The following is a 14,229-nucleotide window of genomic DNA, read 5'->3' as shown; positions in this document are numbered from 1 at the left end:
GACATCCCTGACAGGTACCATTTTTTATGGAAAAGCGGGGTGAAATGAGGTTGTTAACTGATACTGCGGCAGAGGAGTTATTGTACATTGCAAAAATGGCATGGATAAAGGAGTCGGGGAGATGGAATTTCTGTAGGGTATATTTGATGAAGGACCAGTCTATGCGGTCGAATGCCTTTTCGGCATCAGTGCCGAGAAGTACAAGTGGCTTCTTTTTATGAGAGGCATAGTATAAGGCGTCAAGAACTTTGGTAGTATTGTCCTTTCCCTCTCGGCCTCGTACGAATCCCACTTGATCTGGGTGGATCAAAGTTGGGAGAAGGGATTGTAGTCTGGTAGCCAACATTTTCGCTAGTAGTTTCAGATCGATGTTCAAAAGGGATATGGAACGGTAGTTTGCACAGGAGGAGGGGTCTTTCCCTTCTTTTGGGATTATCGCAATTAGGGCATTAATCATTTCAGAAGACAGTGGTATGTTTTGTAGGGCGAGGTTATAGACCAGGAGATAGTGGGGGAGCAGCGAATTTTGGAATACCATGTAATAAGAAGTAGTGAGACCATCAGGTCCAGGGCTTTTGCCTTTTGGGGAGGATCTTAATGCTGTGGTCAGTTCTAGGCATGTGAATGGTTTTGACAGGGCATCTTTTTGGGTGGGGGTTAGAGTTGGGACGTCTAAGGAATCTAGGAAGTTATGTACCTCATTGTCTCTTTCTGAGAGGGATTGGCCATCTCCCAGTGGAGATATGTTGTAAAGGGACTCATAGAAAAGTTTGAACTGTTCAGCTATGGCTTTTGAGGAGAAGATCGGTGGGCCTTGGGAAGGCTTGATAGATGTTACGTGCCTTGCCTGAAGCCTACGTTTGATGCGGCTTATCATGAATTTGGATGCCTTGTTGCTGTGGGCAAACAATTTTTGTTGTGATGATAAGTAATATTTTGCTGATTTTTCATTTAAAAGGTTTTTAAGTTCCGCCCTAAGGTGGTCAGCTAAGTGTTGTTGTGCTAGAGACTGTTTATGAAGGGATTCTAGGGTATGAATCTGATCTAGAAGAGAAGATAGGCGTTTCTCCGATTGCGTCTTCATGAAGGAGCATTTACTGATAAAGTGTCCCCTGATAAATACTTTGTGGGCCTCCCAGAGAACTTGGGGGGATATTTCTGGTGTGTTATTCGTGGAAAAGTATTCATCTAAAAGTGACAAAAAATGTGTCCTATTAGCCCCACTGTTCAGTATGGACCTGTTAAGTTTCCAAAGAGGGGACCTACCAGTGTTAGTTGGAGAGCGAAGGGTACAAAATACCGGCGCATGGTCAGAGATGGTGATACTTCCAATCCTTGTGTTTGTGCAAAGCTGTACCTGGTCCTTAGGGACAAAGATATAATCAATCCTGCTGTAGGATTGTCCTGGAATGGAATAAAAAGAGTAATCAGTACAGTTTGGGTTAAGGCATCTCCAAATGTCTATGAGACCTAAATCATACAACTTAGTATTCAGCTTTTTCAGCAATCTGGCAGAGAAGGAGGACCTTTTAGAGGAAGGGTCAGTAAGAGGTTGCAGCGCAATATTGAGATCTCCTGTCAAGACAAGAGTGCCTTCCTGGATATTTTCTACTAGGGATAGGACAGACAGCAACCAGGATATTTGGTCAGAGTTAGGAGCGTATATGTTTACAAAAGTATACATCTTCTGGCAAATATGACCCTTTAAGATAATATATCTCCCCTCAGGATCTTGGGTGTGAGTAGCATATGAGAAAGGGACATCTTTTCTAAAGCCAATGCTTACTCCCCTTGAGGCGGCACCATCTGCACCGCAGTGATACCAGTTTGGGAATCTAGAGAAGGAGAGGTCTGGGTATTTACCGTGTTTATAATGGGTTTCCTGGAGAAAGAGCACCGAACACTTCTCCTTCCCCAGGAGGGAGAAAATTTGGGATCCTTTAGATGGAGATCTAAGCCCCTTCACATTGTAAGTGACTAAGTTCAGATCAGCCATAGTGTTTAGGATAAGGATGGAGTAGGATATTCAGACCATCATCATGTGGGTATGATATATAAGGTATCATGTTGAATAACTTGGCAGCCCCAAGGAGAGCAGGCACCCGTCTTACATTTATAAGGTGGCTGTAGGGGTAATATCTCAATGTATCATGACTGGATGAAAAGGGAAGGAAAGCACAACCATAAACATAACAGTAAACGGAACAATGGTATAGTAGTGATACGGTGAATATCTTCAGAAGCAACAGTGTGAAGCCTAAAGGCTTATTCATGAGAGGGGGTAGTGTGGGTAAACCCAAATAGTAGTCTTGCTGTTAGTCGGGACCAAAGGAGATAGAAGACAATTACTTCAAGGGAGAGATAGAGATAAGGAAAGGACTTTCTGTAGAGAAAGATCCCTCAGGGGAGGGGGGAAACGAGAGAGGAAAGGAATGGTGGAATGATGAGGTAGTAGGACAGAGAAGATATTTTTTAAGAACTTCTAAGTATCCTGGGCTGGGATGTTGTAGATCAGGTAATCCTCCTGGGAGTCAGGAATCCACTCCTCCGTCTGAACCGCTGGAGCTTAGGCGCAGGTGACTTCTCTCATGGGGTAACTTTAGGAAGATCAGGTAGGGACGTGATGTCGGACACGGTTTCCCAATTGGCAATGTCCAGTGGAGAAATGTCCATTGTAGTAAAGGCTGTTTGAAGATCTGAGGAGGAGGAGATCTTGATGTATTTTCCGGAGAATGTGAAAGCAAGACCAAAAGGAAAAGTCCATCTGTATGGGATGCGGTCATTGCGGAGAAACTCAGTAAGAGGTTTGAGAGCTCTTCTTTTCTGTAATGTGACAGGAGCAAGGTCTTGATAAATTGAGATCGTAGAGTCTCCCAATGTGATGGTATTAGCGGCCCTAGCCGCTGCCAGGATTCTTTCTTTATCTAGGAAATTCAGGAATCGGCAGATAATGTCTCTGGGCGGTTCAGAATCTCTTGGCTTTTGCCTAAGGGCTCTGTGAGCTCTTTCTATGATCATGTCGACAGGATCCTCGTTGCCCAGGAGGGATGTAGCAATCTGCTTGATGGTAGACATAAGCTCCTCATTAGGCACCGCTTCAGGAACACCTCTAAATCGGAGGTTATTCCGCCTGCTGCAGTTTTCTTGATCCTCCATTGCGGCATAGAGGGTGTTAATGTGGTGCTAGCAGGCGGAGAGCGAGACAGCTGAGCTATGCTCCAGGGCAGCCGACTGCGCGGCTTCCAGCGATTCCACTCTGTGGCCTATATGCTGGATCTCGTGTGTTAGGACCGAAATCTCCTGTTTAAGCAGGGATAGAGCTTCGGCGAGGGCCTGCTTAATGAAGCGTCTAGAGACTGGTAAGTGGGTGAGTTCACTGACTCACCTCCGTCACTTTCATCATCAGATGCGCCTTCCTCTGTCTCGGCGGGAGTGCGTTCATCCGCCGGCACCATCTTGAATTCTCTGACCGCAGCCGTGCTGGCTTGTTTTTTCAGGTATTTCACCATCCCTGCTCCGAGATGGTGGGATTTGGGCACTGTGGCAGGATCAGTGGTCTTCTGCCCCCCGATCTTTACCATTTTGAAGGTTGTCAGCTAACGTATGTGGGTCCCTTAGCAAGACAATGTACGGAGCTCAGCAAAGCATGTCCTCACAAAACAGGTGCAGGCTCCGCCCCCCGTTTTAGACAATTCTTATACGTTAGAAAGGCCCATTGAGCTCATTACAAAGCACCCTGCTGCAGGGACCCAGCAGTTAGCTATAATTTGTGAAGAGCAGCCCCTGACAAAGCAAGCGAAGGCGAAACCTGGGTCGGGCATGCGATTCTGAGCATCATTTTATACCTTTATATGCATGATACTGTTTTATCTATGTGAGTATAATAAAACAAATTGTTTAATGAAGTGTTGCGGTACCTCACTATGTTCAGTCCTCTAATTTAACATCCAGGAGGTGAGAGATCTAAATATGAAGGGAACCTCAAATCCAGTGATCGAGTGCATCTAAAGATACCATCCACCTACCTTATTCATCCACGCTCCTATGGAAAGAGTTTGAGCTTCGTGGTCTTTTTTTTGGACAGAAAACTTGAGTATTTATCTTCTCTGCAGCACCACTGCAAGGGGTATGAAGTATTACACGGTGTCCATTGAAACCAAAGACTTATCTGTGTGATGTCAGTGTGAGGAGAGATCCTCTAGAGCAGTGGTGGCAAGCCATTTAGAGGCCGAGTGCCCAAACTGCAACCCAAAACCCACTTATTTATCGTAAAGTGCCAACATGGCAATTTAAGGGTACTTTCACACTAGCGGCAGGACGGATCTGACAGGCTGTTCACCCTGTCGGATCCGTCCTGCCGCTATTTCGCCGTGCCGCCGGACCGCCGGACCGCCGCTCCGTCCCCATTGACTATAATGGGGACGGGGGCGGAGCTCCGGCGCAGCACGGCAGTTCTCAGTAAGAGGCCGCCGGACTAAAAAGTCGGACATGCAGTACTTTTAGTCCAGCAGCCTTTCGCCGTGCACTGCCGTGCTGCGCCGGAGCCCCGCCCCCTTCTCCATTATAGTCAATGTGAACAGCCTGTCAGATCCGTCCTGCCGCTAGTGTGAAAGTAGTCTAACCTGAATTCTGAAAAATACTGGCCAAGTGAAGCTGTGGGGGTGTGGCTTAACACATGCCCCCAGTAAAATGAATTCCCCCAATGGCACTCCCTTGCATTAAAAATGTCTCATTGGTGGCCCCCAATATTAATAATATCCTAGTAGTAGCCCCCAGTATTAATAAGGCCCCCATCAGTGGCTTCAGTATAAATAATGCCCCAGTAGTGGCCCCAGTATTAATATGGCTCACATTAATGACTTCCAGTAAAATGAATGCACCCATTAGTGGCTCCAAGTATTAATAATGCCCCCATTAGAGGCCACAGTATTATTAATGCCCGTTACCCACTCTTCTTGTGCAAAAAATAAATAAAACTCACTGCATCCATTTGATCGCTCCACGGTGAACACTCTTGCTGCTCACTGGATACGCAGGACAAACGTGATGATGTTTCACAGGTCCTACTGCTTCCAGTCAATGCTACGAAATGTCATCACGCTGGAGCGCAAGTCCTGTCCTGCGCATCCAGTGAGCAGCAAGTGTGGATAAGGTGAATTTTATTTTTATTTAAGACAAGCAGAAGAGGGGATAAAGGCTGTACTAATGAGCGCTCCACAGTGGAAATGCTTATTAGTAATAGTGCACAGGTGGCAACCCTACGGACGGCCGCGTGCCCACAGAAAGGGCTCTGAGTGCCGCCTCTGGCACGAGTGCTATAGGTTCACCACCACTGCTCTAGAGCAAAAGACAATCTTATGACAGTTCTACAGTACAGGCAAGAGATAAGGTTCCTGACCAGAGGACTCCTTTTAGTAATGCAGAATTCACTAATAGGGTGTATGAAAATAGATTTTCTAGACATGTTAACCCCCTAAAATGTGAGTGTCTTTTGACCATTTAAGGGAACTTATGAGATGATATCTTAGCAAATCTCTAGTCAGGTAGCAATATCGGAAAACATTGTGGAACAAAAACAAGCTATCTGTAGATTTTATGCATATTATGACAAAAATGGAATTGGAATCTCCCCTTTTTTAGCTGTTAAAAGAGTCATGTCCAATGAAAGACAAAGCAAGCGTAAAAGACAGCTAGCTCCAGAAGTATTGGTTCTAGAGCAAAAGGGCACCTCTGAAGTTAGACACTAAGTTTGCTACAACATGTTGCATATCTAAGCATACTTTAGCAATTGCCATAGCCTACACTTGACCCTGCACTCTACTGAAGACAAGAAGACAAAGAATGTAAAACATTTCAGATGAGAGTCATGCAAAGTGCTGGTTCACTGAAAGCCACCCTAAATTCTTACTGTGAAATATACATATTTGAAATATTCAACTTTTAGAAGTAAAGTTGAGTTTGGCTATTATGCATGCATGATTCTCATTCTTCGGTCTCATGCACATGGCCATGTCTGATTTTCAGTTTGCTAAAACAGATCCTCAAAAAATGAATTCTTCTGTGTGCATTCCAATTTTTAATCCCAACAATAGAAAGGGCTATAGGTGTGCAGTCTATTATGATGCTGAAAATGTGTCGCTTCACCTTTTTTTTTTATTATGTCAACCACTACAATCACTACACTGGTGGAGATCCAGCCACTACCCTGCAAATATCCCTGGAATCAGACGGACAAATCCCGCGCACGCACACCGGACCCCATTATAGTCAATAGGGCTGGCAGGCATTACGGTAATGTTTTGCACTGCCGGATGCAGGGAGCTCTGGAACTTCGGCTGGCAGTGTAAAAGAAGCCTAAGTGATGATCATTTTTTGTTCTGTCCATCAAATCCCTTTTAGTAACTACTAAAATATTTCCTGGTGTTGTTATTCTTCCAAATTGAATTGATGATGCAAACCTTTATCCATGGTATTGCACGGCAATATGTGGAATAGCCAAGCACTGACATGCACTGAATCTCCGTTCTTCAAGATTCTTAAGAGGATTTTCCAGTTTTGATCAAGATCTTTTAAAATAATCTTTTATGAAGGTAGCTGTATTTTTATAATATGTCATTTTACCTTTATTGCTGCTATTTTCCTTTCTAGGCTGTGGTCACATGACCGTGTCCATGCAGCTCTCTCTTATTTCCTGTGATATGTCCATGAGAGCGTCAAAACAGCAACATGGGCAGTGATAGGGTAGTGTTTATGTAATTAGCTGGGTGGGAGGAGCTATAAAATAGATGGGCATTGTTTGGGGTGGTGCTGGAGCCGTGGCAGAGAAAAGAGAAGTGCATCATGGGTTTGGCTGGAAACAGCAACAGGAACTGCTATTTCAAGATGTAAACCAACCACAGTGGTTTGTTTACATGTGTAGGAGAGTACCTGGGGTGGTGGTAGACGGGAGGTACGTGCCACCGGGGGTCCTGGCCCCGGTGGAGTAAGAGCCGGAAAAGTGCATTTTGCAGCGGTTATGCTGTTAACAGCGGATCCGGGCCGGCTCTTATTGGGAGCAGGCAGATATGCGGGCGGGTGCCTGTCTCCCCACAGTCCAGGTCAGGTTTTGCAGGGAAGGGTTAAAACCCGACCAGCAACAAGGGTGTGGTGCGCAGTGTGGAGCTTCTGTGTTCTCTGGCTGTGAGAGTAAGAAGTGGAGGTGAGTTGGGCTGCGTGCTGAGGCCTGTAAAGGAGTGTGCAGGAACCCGCGGCTGAAGCCAGGAGGGATCCGTGTCCTGGGGCTAGAAGCAGGACCGATGGACTTACTTCACCAAGGAGAAAAAGGTGACATTACTCCTGGCTTTAAATAGACTTTGCTTGATGTGACTGAAACAGGCCTCAAGTAGCCTGCAGCAGGGACTTGCTGTGTTTGAACTATTATTTTGCTGTTGTGTGTGACCACCCTCCCTATGAACTGCACCGTCTTTCACAAATATGCACCGTGTGAATAAACAAAGCATCGTGTTTTACACCAAGACCGGTCTGTGTTGCCTCTATACTGCACTCGCTACCACTGCCTACCAGAGCGGATCCCCACAATTGGTGGCTTCAGCGGGCAAACAGCAGTGAGGCCGAAAAATCTGTTGTTTGGACTGTATGTCATATATTAAGCCGGCAAGTTTTGTGGCTCCAGATAAGATGGAGGAGGCCATTAGACACTTGGTGCAAAGTAATGAGGAGGCTACTCGGAGACATGAGGAAGCCCTGAGAGACCAGCGGCAGTTGAATAGTCTACTGGTCCAGCAACTGGCGACTATGCAGGAGTCCATGCGTGTGTTACAACAACAAGCCGTCCCGGGGGGGACCGCAGTCCTACCTGCTGCCTGGGATAAGGTGCGCTCAGCGTTAAGAAAGATGGGCCCCGAGGATGATATCGAGGCGTTCCTGATGGTCTTCGAACGCACTGCGGAACAGGAAAAGTTACTGGCAGAACAGTGGGCCGAAGTAGTAGCGCCATTTTTAGTGGGAGACGCACAAAAGGCCTACTTCGACCTCAGTCAGGAGGAAGCCAAGAGCTATAAGAGGCTGAAGGGGGAGGTGTTGGCTCGTCTTGGGGTTAATACCTATGTGCGTGCACATCGAGTCTACCAGTGGGCCTTCTCCGAGTCGTGGCCTGCTCGGTCCCAGGCCTATGACCTGTTACACCTGGTAAAAACATGGCTGCAGACTGAGACATTGAACCCCTCACAGATGGTCGATCGTTTGGTGCGGACACTGCCAAGGGCCATACAGCGCTATGTTGGTCAGGGAGACCCCGGCAACCTGGATCAGTTAGTAAGCCTAGTCGAGAGGTATGTGGCGACCCAGGACTTGGTGCGGGACTCAACGCAGGCACGGGAATCCCGTCAGGCTCCCTCTCAGGCTAGGGATCCGGAAAAGGGGACCCAACCACAAAGGGGGAGGGAAGGCTAGTCCTACTCCAGGGAAGAGAGACCGGGGAGGGACCACGGGGATTCAATGTTGGCACTGCCACGGCCTGGGACATAGGGCAGCGAACAGTCCTCAAACACCTGAACCCATGGACTGCGGATTCGCTCGCCGGTCCTCTTTCTTTGCCCGGCCTATATGTACCGCGGATGCCCGGCCGGACGCCGATATGCCACCTCTGTGCCAAGTCTTGGTCAATGGGCACCGATTAATGCTTTGCTGGACTCTGGGAGCCTGGTGACCCTAGTGCATGAGTCCTTATGTCTGAGACACTCCCAGAGAAGCAAACCCTGTCCATTGTCTGTATCCATGGGGATCGCCGGGAGTACCGTGTTGGGCAAAGAGGTGCAGCATGTCGTCGGAGTGGGACGCCAAATCCCTTATGCTGCCATACTGGGAAGGGATTTTCCTTTGTTCTGGACTCTATGGAAGAGTGATATGCATTCCCTTAGGGACAGACGACAATCGGGCCCAGTGCCCGAGGATCCCGATGCGGGGATACCAGCCGTAGAGGTCACCACATCACCTGTAAAGTGTCATCCCGATAGGTTTCCCCTAGAGGTGTTGGCAGGCGAATCTGTGGAAACCCCGTCCATCCCGGACCTGGAGGTATCCCGTGACACGTTCGGGACCGCCCAGCTCCAGGATCCGACATTATTGCGAGCGAGGGAAGGGGTGACAGTGGTAAATGGGGTGGCTCAGCACCCAGGGGCCGACTCTGTGTTTCCCCATCTGGCTTTTAACCAGGACCTGCTGTATAGGGTGGACAAAGTGCAGCACGAGGTAGTGGAGCAGCTGGTGGTACCCCAGCCATACCGCCGTGTGGTACTGGACTTGGCCCACTCCCACGTGCTGGGAGGACATTTGGGCGTAAAAAAAAAACAAGAGCGGATTCTGCAAAGGTTCTATTGGCCTGGGGTTTATGAGGAGGTCAAAAGGTTTTGCCAATCCTGTCCAGTGTGTCAGATGATGAGCCCCCAGCCCCACTATCGCAGTCCCCTAGTACCCATGCCCATCATCAAGGTCCCCTTTGAAATGATAGGGATGGATCTGGTAGGCCCCATAAACAAGTCGGCCAGAGGGAACCAGCATATCTTGGTGGTCTTAGACTATGCCACCAGATATCCTGAAGCGATCCCACTACGTCATACTTCAGCTAAAGAACTCATGGGTATGTTCGCAAGAGTGGGAATTCCAAAAGAGATCCTGACCGACCAGGGGACGCCCTTCATGTCTAAGGTGACGAGGGAGCTCTGCAAGCTTTTAGGGGTTAAACAGTTACATACGTCCGTATACCATCCTCAAACCGATGGACTAGTGGAGCGCTTTAACAAAACCCTAAAAACTATGCTCAAAAGAACCGTAGCCAAAGACGGAAAGGATTGGGACCTGTTGCTGCCGTACGTATTGTTCGCAGTGCGAGAAGTGCCCCAGGCATCTACGGGATTCTCGCCCTTTGAGCTATTGTACGGTCGACGGCCAAGAGGGTTGCTGGACATCGCTAAAGAGGCGTGGGAGCAACAGCCCACCCCACACAAGAGTATTATAGAGCATATAGAAAAGATGTAGGACCGTATAGAGACAGTCCTACCAATCGTCCGGGAACACATGGAGGCCGCCCAACTGGCACAGAGCCGGGTATACAACCAGAGTGCCCAGGTCCGGACATTTAACCCGGGTGACCGGGTACTGGTGCTAGTCCCCACCATTGACAGTAAGTTTTTGGCACGGTGGCAAGGTCCCTACGAGGTGAAAGAGAAGGTTGGGTCAGTGAATTACAAGATATCCCAGCCAGGCCGGCGGAAGCCAGAACAGGTATATCATGTAAATTTACTGAAGTCGTGGAGAGATAGGGAGTGTCTCATTGGGGACGGCCCAAGCACTGTCTTGTCTGCGGGGAAGATCCCAGCTCCCCCCGAGGTCCCAGAGGGCACCTCCGCGGTAAAGATAGCGGGTGATCTGTCGACCAAATAAGCTCAGGAGCCAAAGAGTTGGTGAGTTGAAATAGGGAGGTTCTCTGAGCTCCCTGGTCGAACTTCGGTAGTCCGACAGGACATCGTCACCAAGCCCCACGTCAGGGTACGGTTAAAGCCGTATCGTGTACCGAAGGCCCGGCGACAGGCCATTTCAGAAGAAGTAAGGTCCATGTTGAGGTTAGGGGTGATTGAGGAGTCAAGGAGCGAGTGGGCCAGCCCCATAGTCCTCATCCCAAAACCTGACGGTACTCTGCGCTTCTGCAATGACTTTAGAAAGCTCAACGAAGTGTCAAAATTCGATGCCTACCCCATGCCCCGGGTAGACGAGCTCATAGAACGGCTAGGGAAAGCTCGCTATTTCTCGGTCCTCGACCTCACAAAAGGATATTGGCAGGTGCCTCTCACGGAGGTGGCAAAGGAGAAGACAACCTTTGTCACACCCGAGGGGTTATTTCAGTACCAAGTTTTGCCCTTTGGCCTACATGGCGCTCCAGCCACCTTCCAGCGATTGATGGACGTCATCCTACGGCCCCATTGTCCATATGCTTCGGCATATCTGGACGACATCATCGTGTTTAGCCAGGACTGGGAGAATCACTTGCCCAAGGTACAGGCCGTAGTCGATTCACTCGATTTACAGGCCGGACTGACCCAAAAAAGTGTTCGATCGGGTTCGAGGAGGTCCGGTACCTGGGATACGTGATTGGGCAGGGAGTTGTCAAACCCCAGGTAGACAAGGTTGAGGCGATCAAGAGCTGGCCCAGACCTCTTACCACCAAGCAAGTACGTTTGTTCCTAGGGATGATAGGATATTACATGTTAATTATAGTGGATGGCACTCCTGGGTATGATGTGCGGTGCTCAGTGGAAGAGGTCAATCAACATAAATATAGAAACCACGGCACTCGATAAGTCGTTTTACAAAATTGAATTCATTTATTTGTTGTCCATCCCAAATGGATCTTGTTTATATATTGCAATTGGCCAACGTAACGTTTCAGTCCTACTAGGACCTTGATCACGGCCTGAAAATAGTTACATCGTGTTTTTAGTATTACATAGATGCAGTTTCATGGGACAATAAATAAATATAGACATTATCAAAGAAATAAACAAAATATTGTAGTTTTAGTGGATGGCTATCACTTCTAAATGACAATAGGCAGGATAGGAGTACAGCAGATCATATAGGTAAGGTAATGTCATGATCATTATCTTCGTTTGGTCTAGTAGGGTTGATGTGAACGCCTGTATATAGGGAAATTATCGTAAGATATATTACAATATGACATGTTATACAGACAGGGTATCATCTTTTGACTATAGTATAGTAATAAAGTTATAAACGTGAAATATGGCTATTGGAAACCCTATTAGATAGTGTATTTAAGATATGGTAGAGACAGTGGGTCAAAGTAGTAAGGATAGTGACAATAGGTTTAGTCATAGTTGTGTTGATCCCATGTCTCGGTCCCATATATTAACACTATCTAGGTACAGGGAAACAAACATTTTATACTTTATATTTCAAGCGATAATACCTGTTGAACAAACAATGTCAATATAAAAGGTGAAAATAGAGTTGACTTATAAATAGAGCCAGGGTTGACAGTAGGAAAGGGTGAAATCAAAGTAGTATAGGTACTAATTAATGATGAGAGCTATAGGTAGAAGGTACATGAGTAGAATAGAAGTAGCTGATAGTAGTCATATATAGGGTTAATAATGACAGAGGAGTCAGTATTAACCGGTATAATGAGCAGAGTTGGTGATAACAAAATAAGCAAGGCTGTAGGTAGGGTACATTGAAGAGCGCAGGAGTCGTTAGTAGCAACGATGGAAGGCACAAGTATCTGTAAATACATAGGACTACTAAGGACAAGCATATGCGGCAATAGATACGCCGTTGAGGCGCATGCTAGGTGCGATGGTTCCAGACTCGCCGGGTCTGCGGTGTGCGCGGCTTTAAGTGGAGCTGGGGGAGGTCTGTGCACCCGTGGTCATGTCGAGATATCGCGAGAGCGGTGTCGCGGCTCGCGCATGCGCATAGGTAACAGTATCAAGCTTGAGGAGACGGGTGTTTATAGTATACTGCGCAGGCGCTCAGGATTGAAGTACGCGGCGTAGTAGGAATTATGAGACACAGAGGCTATTCACTGTTATGTGTAATAAATATGCTGCTAACGTTGCGATAATATTGTATGGATCTCTGCTTCAAGAAAATATTCAAAATAACTCAATATATGAGTAAATATGGCTCTATAATTATGTGGTGATATACTACCTGTATAGATGGGACTATAGGAGTCATTTTGTCTGAAAAATGGAAAAAAGGAGAAGTTAGAGAAGGTAATATTAGGTTGACCTGTGAACATATTAAACATGTAATTAGACCTATATGTGCATGTATATATATATATATATATATATATACACACGCATATATGTATATACATGTGTACAAACACACACACATATCTCCATATTCAACTCAACAATAAAAGTACTGTTTGAAAATAATTATCGATAATAGTGATTAAAACGCAAGAAGTATAGTTCCTATTTGTTCCTTAGGAGTGGGAGTTGTTAAATCCGAAAGTCGAAATCCCTGTTCATTCCATTGGGGGCAAGGGTCCGTAGCTCAAAGATCCAGAAAGCCTCCCGTTCTTTGAGGCGAGCTATCCGATTGCCGCCTCGTCGTGTTTGTGGTACTTGTTCTAATACCTGGAATTGAAGCTGGTTGATTTGATGTTTATTGGATGAAAAGTGGAATGGGACCGGAAGTTCTGTTCTATTACATCGGATGTCAGACTTGTGTTTTGATATACGTAAGCCAACCCGCACGGGCATTTGATAAGATAGACAACGAAAGATGAATTACACGTGTAGAAGTCTCTTGCTTGGCAAATTTTGCCCGAGTGGGGATGTGTAATCCTATTGCCCTTTATGACATTGGTGCATTGTGCACAATGCAGACATGGGTAGGTGCCTGTCTTGCGGGGGGCTAAAGTAGTTTGTCTTATTTGGGGTGTGGTTGTGCCAATGTCAGCGTGTACCAATTGGTCTTTAAGATTGCTGGGACGTTTATAGCACATACGAATTGGGTTTCTAAATTCAGTTATCTTAGGGTATGATCGTTCCAATAGGGACCAATGTTTTTTGATTATATTTTGGATTTTTGATACAAAGGGATGATAAGTGGTTACAAAGGGAATTCGTGCGAACGCTGTAGATCTAATCGAACGTGTGGAGGTTTGTTGAGCCAGGGTCAATTCTTCCTCTAATAATTTGGTGGGGTAGCCCCTATCCGTAAATTTGTTTGCCGTTTCTTGGAGGCGTTGTGCGCGGAGAGATGGATCTGGTACTATTCTGGCTACTCGTGTAAACTGTGATCGTGGTAAAGATTGCTTGGTGTTGCGAGGGTGACAACTGGAATAATGCAATAATGTATTGCGATCGGTGGGTTTTCGGAAGAGGTCAGTGGTTAGCGAGCTGGTCGGAGTCTTCAGTACCAGTGTGTCTAAAAAGTAAATTCTGTTTGGATCTGTGTGGGAGGTGAAAGTGAGGTCCGGATCTTGTTGGTTGATGTGATGGATGAAATGTGATAGTGAGTCATTGTCGCCCGTCCAAATACAGAAGATATCATCGATGTATCGATGCCAAATTAGTGCGAACCGTTGGAAGAGGGGGTTGGAGTAGACATTGTCTTCCTCAAATTTTGCCATAAAGGCATTTGCGTAGGGTGGCGCTACATTAGCCCCCATTGCTGTCCCCCGTTTCTGAATGT

The sequence above is a fragment of the Bufo bufo genome, chromosome 1 (assembly GCF_905171765.1).
Source record: "Bufo bufo chromosome 1, aBufBuf1.1, whole genome shotgun sequence".
Lineage (NCBI taxonomy): Eukaryota > Metazoa > Chordata > Amphibia > Anura > Bufonidae > Bufo > Bufo bufo.
The sequence above is the reverse complement of the archived record's forward strand: the minus strand, read 5'-3'. Positions refer to the sequence as shown.